Source organism: Dromiciops gliroides, chromosome 4 (assembly GCF_019393635.1).
Source record: "Dromiciops gliroides isolate mDroGli1 chromosome 4, mDroGli1.pri, whole genome shotgun sequence".
Taxonomy (NCBI): domain Eukaryota; kingdom Metazoa; phylum Chordata; class Mammalia; order Microbiotheria; family Microbiotheriidae; genus Dromiciops; species Dromiciops gliroides.
The window spans coordinates 428,339,014-428,346,130 of NC_057864.1; the positions used below are offsets into that span (position 1 = coordinate 428,339,014).

At 38.0% G+C, this 7,117-nt stretch overlaps 1 pseudogene; it reads right to left on the minus strand.

Moving 5' to 3' along the window:
- Positions 1-382: 382 nt before the first annotated feature.
- On the minus strand, positions 383-6,398 carry LOC122755194 (annotated as a pseudogene).
- Positions 6,399-7,117: the final 719 nt, after the last annotated feature.

Here is a 7,117-nt window from a genome sequence, read left to right on the forward strand (position 1 = left end):
AATACATATGTTGAGATAGAGCAGAATTACCCATATAGGACTTAACTTTTTCTTTATAACCTTGGTAGAATTATCTTGTGAATCCATCTGAGAGTTTTACCTATTACTTCCAGGATTAAATATAAAATCTTCTGTTTGGTATTTATGATTTCTCACCCCCTGGCTCCTTCCTACCTTTGCAGGTTCTTGTACTTTATGCCCCTCCACACAATCAATGATCTGACCACACTGACCTACTTCCCAAGATACTCCTTTTTGTAACACTCCCTCTTCCATCCCTTAAGCCTTTACACTGCTGTCCCCCATTATTGCAATGTTTTGTCCACTTCATTTCAACTCTCATTTCCCCTGGTTTCCTTCAAGGCATAGCTCAAATCATGCCTTATTCAGTAACTTTTACTGCCCCCTCCCCAACTCTCCCCTCAGAGATTACAATCCATTTGCTAGGTATATATCTTGTATTTACCCGTTATTTTCATGGTGATGATCCTGTATGAAATGAGCTCCTTGATGAAGAACTGTGAATCCATGCTATATTTAGAAAGGTGGGGATAATTTAGATAGGCAGAAGGAATCTTTAGCCTGGAGAAGAAATAATTTGTGGGAGGCATAATAGATAATTTCAAATTTTTGTTCTATATGTCACCAGAAGCAAGAATAAGAAACATTTGATAAAAGGTACAATGAGACAAGTTTAGGATTGAAAATCTTATCAATTGCAGCTATATAAAAAAAGAAAGAAAAATGGACTAGGCTGAGAGGCATTGGATCCTATCTCCTTCATTAAAGGGTAGTCAAATAGTGGCTTGGAGACTATAAGCTTCATGTCTACTTATCTAGTATGTTGCAGTGGAGATTATTGGCTGGATATGGATAGGAGATGATGACTACTGAAGTACCTTTCAACTCAAAAATTGTGTGGCCAAAATATACTAAATGATGATTGGATATAATTATGTCACATGTGTGAACATTCTCTAACTTGGGTTTGCAATTGGTAATATTACAGCATTTTTTTGTGGGGGAGGGGGGGCAATGAGAATCACAAACAGCTAGTAAATGTCAATTGTCTGAGGCCTGATTTGAACTCAGGCCCTCCTGAATCCAAGGCCGGTGCTTTATCCACTGCACCACCTAGATGTCCCTATATTTCAGCATTTTTAAGACTTTGATAGTTACTAATAGATATCCATGATAATTTTCATGAGCAAAAGTAAACATTTTGTTGATTTCCACTAAATACCAGAATATCCACGACATTCCATTATGTCTGTGGATGTGCTGTGTCTTTCACATTTTTCTTTCTCTCATCACAGTGAAGCCTTGAAATCTACTTTCAGTCTCAGCATTCTTTTGTTTCACTTCAGGGCTTTGCTCCTGTTCTTTATAACTTCCCATCACTCTAATTTGCATCTTTGCCAGCTACTGACTGAGTCCATATCTGTGACTGTGACTTGCTGTTTACCTGACATCTTTACTCAATGTCTGGACTGCAACATGTATATATAAAGGAAATATGGTTGCACCAACTTCAGTGTATTCTTTGCCCATATAGTCCCTAAGTGGGGCACTTGGGTTTAAGTATATTACTGAATACTATAGAGAATCTACTTCATTTCAGATCTGATGGAAATATAGCCTCTTTTGGTTATATAAAAAAAGGGAAAATGTATTTCCCTTTTTCAGAAGAGAAACAACATGTACATCTGGCCCTGGGTGCAATTGTGAGGGGGTCTGTAATCCATGCTTTCACAGTATTTCAATTATCATTTCCAGCAACAAAAAAGTCATAAATTAGCTATCATATGCAGGATAGATTAGGGAATGATAGCAATGGGCCAAGAGAGAGGTGAATAGGACTGAACTTGGATGGTGACCATATGAATGGAGAAAAGGTAACAAAATCGAGAGGCATTTTTGAGTTAGGATTTTTAATACATAGCAACTGATTGGATACGTGGGATGAATGAGAATGTCAAATTAAGGATGCACTAAATAAATAAATATGGGAGACTAGAAGAATAGAGATGTCCTTAAAAAATGGAAAAGTTTGGAAGAGCGATGGAAATTAGGAGGAAAAGCAATCGCTTTTCTGCTTTGGAAGTTTGGGCTTTGACATTTTTACAGGACGTCCCGCTCAAAATATTCAATAGTCAGGAAGTTTTACAGGCCTGGGTTTTCCAATTTGTAGTTTTACTTTCATCTTTTTATTGAAACTAATTTAACTTAGTCATTAAATTTAATGGCTAGCTACATCAGCTCTCAGATATGTCTACAGGGCACATGGGAAAATAGTCATCATTATGACTATGGCTATGTAAAACAAACCAAATGGACACATGTAAAAGCATAACCCCATTTCTTTTTTTTTTCTCTTTTTTTTTTGTGAGGCAGCTGATGACCTTAAAGGTCATCTGTTCCATCCCTTGCCAGAAGTATGGTTTCCCTCTACAACATTCAAACAGGCCACTTTCTATTTGCAGCATCAACACCTTGCATTATTAACACTTAGATAGCATAATGGTTATAGGGCTGGGCCTAGAGTCAGAAAGACCTGAATTCAGATCTGACTTCAGACACTCAGTAGCTGTGTAACCCTGGGCAAGTCATTTAACTTCTGTCTGCTTCAACAGGAAAAAAAAAAAAGTAATAATAGCAATCCCATCACAGGGTTGTTGTGAAAATCACATATGATACTTGTAAAGCACATTGTAAAACACAAACAGTAGGTGCTCAATTGTTCCCATGCCTATCATCTTATGATGAATCCACTACTCTTTTCTTCCATTGCATTGTTGGACTTCTAAGTCATATGATGTTTCACTTTAGAGTATCCTAAAAACTCATACTTAGAACTGGAAAGTATCTTTAAAGGTCATTTATTATGAGCCTCTCATTTTATAAACAAGGAAAATGAGACCTAAAAAAGTTGTTGACTCACCCAAGGTCATGGAGATAGTAACAGAACCAGGATTCATATTTAAATCTTTTGATTCCAAGTCCAGTGCCCTTTACTCTTTACTATGTGACCCATAATCTCAAGTGAAAATTTGCTGCAGCTTAAACCCCTTAAATCATCTATCCATCAGTTCTTTCTCATTATTTCATCAAATATTCTTCAGGCTTCATGAAAACCTAAATTATAGTTTCCATTTATTTTATCTTGAATGGTGCTTGAGAAAAAAAATCAATTAATATTTTGTAACACATGAAATAACTATTTTTTCCTTCATATATAACATTGATTCAGTGAATTCCTGATCTCCTGAGCTAGTAGACTACCTCTAACGGAAATCACGATAATCCATCCACACCATTTCATCCATGAATTAGACTTAGAATCAGGAAGGCCCAAATTTCTATCCTGCTCAGACACCCAGTAGCTGTGTGACCCTGGGGAAGTAACTTATACTTTCATCCTTTTTTTCTTCATCTTTAAAATGAGCATAATAATAGCACTTCTTTCACAGGGTTGTTGTGAAGATCTAATAAGATCACTTAAAGAGCTTTGAAAACCTTAAAGTGCTGTAAACATTAGAAATTGTTATTTTCACTGTCATCATCATCGCCATTGTTGTCGTCATCATAACCCTACACAACTCTTGTATGATTTCCATAAATCCTCTAGATTCTCCAATGTTCTGAAGAATTTTCTACAGATCTTCCAACATTCTAAAGGTACTACTATAGCACATTGACTGCACACCTTTTGCCCTCACTCTCATTACAAAATATACTCATCTCCATTTCTGATCACATATCCTTAGGTACTTTCAAGCTATGTATACTGATAAACTACATCGAAGGACTGCCCATTGAACTATGTATCACAATCTAGACAATAACTATTTTTCATTTATTTCATTTTTTTTCTTTTTTTATTACTAGACTGCCATTGTTTAAGTGGATATGAAACACATTAATAATTTTCTTCAATGAGGTAAGGAATTCATAGGTATGCAATATTTGATATATTGTCATTCTTAAAATATATTTACCAGTTTTGTTGATTTCTTTATATTCTTCCCAGTTTTTTTTGGGGGGGGGGGCAGGGAGTGAGGCAATGAGAGTTAAGTGACTTGCCCAGGGTCACAAAGCTAGTAAGTGTCAAGTGTCTGAGGCCGGATTTGAACTCAGGCCTTCCTGAATCCAGGGTCGGTGCTTTATCCACTGTGCCACCTAGCTGCCCCCCCCATTAATTTTTTTAAGAAATATTTGCTATAAATAATTGCTCTCTAGCACAGAAAGGGCAAAAAATATGGAGGGAATTTAAACTATGCAAAAATGGAAGAAATAATTTAATTTTTTGAAAGTCTTCTAATATTCTGAGACTATGTAATCAGAAAACAGGAGAAGCTGGAAGACCTTGTGATATATAAATAGGAAATGCCATTTTCCATTCAGGCCTTCTGGTGGGCATGCTCCATGAGTGTGACAAACATCTTTAGCAATCTATAACCTCTTATCTAATGTTTTCCTGATATTGATAATCAGAGGATTATTGAACAAGTTAACTCTGGCTGTATCTATCAAAGATTCTTATATGATCTTAACATGTACATGGAGGGTGCCTTCTATGATAGTTTATAAGGCTTCGTTTTCCTTCAGGAAATGATGATAATCCATGTCAAGGGACAGTGTGATATAGTGTACAGATTTTTGAACTTGGAGTTACCAAGACCTGGCTTCAAATCTCACCTTTGAAATGTATAAGCTGTGTGGCTATGGACAAATCATTTAACCAAAATAGGCCTTAGTTTCCTTATCTGCAAAATGGGAAAGTTCTTCAAAAGGTTTTTCAATCAATCAATAACCATTTATTAAGCACCTACTTACTATGTGTTAGATATTATACAAAGTCCTGGGGGGTACGAAAAGAGACAAAAGATAGTGCCTGTTCTCAAAGAGCTAACAATCTAATGGGGAACAAAAAAAAAAATGAAAAGGAGAGGGAGGTACCCAGCATGGGTGCATGGTGGAAAAAAAATCAAAGAAATACAAAATGAGTACAGCAAGAGAAGCCAAAGAAGTCCAAAATGAGTGTTGCTGGAGAAGCCAAGGCTGGAACTAACCTTAGAGATCACTTAATAGCTTATTTGTTTGTCTGTTTTTGTTTGTTTGTTTTGGCAGGTCAATGAGGGTTAAGTGACTTGCCCAGGGTCACACAGCTAATAAATGTCAACTGTTTGAGGTCGAATTTGAACTCAGGTCCTCCTGAATCCAAGGCCAGTGCTTTGTCCACTGCTCCACCTAGCTGCCCCCTCACATAATAACTTATAAAAATTATGAACATTTATATGGAGCTTTGAGGTTTGCAAAGTACTTTAAAATATCTCATTTGATCCTAACAATAACATCGAGATAAAGGGGATGGAATTATACCCATTTTACAAATGAGGAAATTCAGGCAAGTGGAGGTTAAATGACTTTCCAAAGATAACAAAGCTAATTAGTATCTGAGATTCTAAATTCCATAGACAATCCATCAAAAACACCTAGGTGGCCTAGTGGATGAAAGGTTAGACCTAGAATCAGGAAGTCCTGAGTTCAAATCCAGCCTCTATCACTTCCTGACTTTGAGACACTGGGCTTAAATCCTGAATGTATCAGCTTCCTCAACTATAAAATAAGGATCATGATGCACTTAACCCCACGGCCATCAGGAATGAGACACTTCTCAGCTATCATATCCTTAAACTGATCAGCATTGAATTTAGTGAAACCCCACTTCTTGGAGAGGTGGATCTTCTGGCGGCCAGGAGACTTGAACTTGGCTCCCCACAAAGCTTCAATCACATGTTCTTTATTCTCAACCTTGGTTCGAATTGACATGATAACTTGGCCAATGTGTACACGGGCTACAGTGCCCTGGGGCTTCCCAAAGGCACCCCACATGCCAGTCTGGAGCTTATCAGCCCCAGTACATAATAACATTTTATTGATGCGGATGGCATGAAAAGGATGCCAGCACACATGGATATGAAAGCCATCCTTGCCACAACTCTTCACCATACTTGTTGGCACAGATCTGAGCAACCTCCAGAACTTCTGATGATAGCTGCTCATATTCATCTGACACCATATAGCCACACAGTGGAAATTCATCCACTTTGGCTTTCTTTCTACCAAGATCAAATATTTGGATCTTGGCATCAGGAACTCCCGGGCAGAAATGGGACCTTGGGTAAGGCTTTTTTTTTTTTTTTTTTGTGGGGCAATGGGGGTTAAGTGACTTGCCCAGGGTCATACAGCTAGTAAGTGTCAAGTGTCTGAGGCTGCATTTGAACTCAGGTACTCCTGAATCCAGGGTCAGTGCTTTATCCACTGCACCACCTAGCTGCCACCAGTACGGCCTTTTTTTAACAGTACCTATAACAACGGGCGGGACTACAGCCCATGGCATTGGCACCAGCAGGAACTGGGTCTGCAAAGAAAGAAGGGAAACAAGGGCTTCTGTTAGGGCTGGGGCCAGAGCGCGGGGCTAGACTGGGGCCGAAGCACTGAGACAGGGGCTGCCACAGGGAAAGGGGCTGCTTTACTCTTTTGTTGTTCAGTCATGTCTTTTTGTGACCCCATTTGGTGTTCTCTGGGCAAAGATACTGGAATGGTTTGCCATTTCCTTCTATAGGTCATTTTACAGATGAGGAAACAGGCAAAGAGGATTAAATGACTTGTCTAGAGTCACGCAGCTACTAAGTATATGAGGATAGATTTGAACTCAAAGATGAGTCTACCTGACTTTAGGCCTAATACTCTATCCGCTGCACCACCTACCTACCTGGTTTTACTCTACTTCTTTTTTCATTTATAAAACATTCTTTTCTCTCAACTCCTCTACCCACTGAAAAGAACCCTGTTTCAATAATTATAAATTGAGCAATGAGGTTCAAAGTAACAAAATTGAGTCTTGGCTAAAAGGAAAATTTACATATAAAATAACAATAAAATACATTCAAAACATGAACATTTCTTAATAGCCTACACGCCTAGTAGTCAGACAAAACAAAATCCTCTATTGGCCATATCCAGAATTGTATTTCTTATTCTGCTTACTAATATGTCTTCTTTCAGTTTTACTTTAGAAAGTTCTAAAATTGGGGGGCAGCTAGGTGGTGCA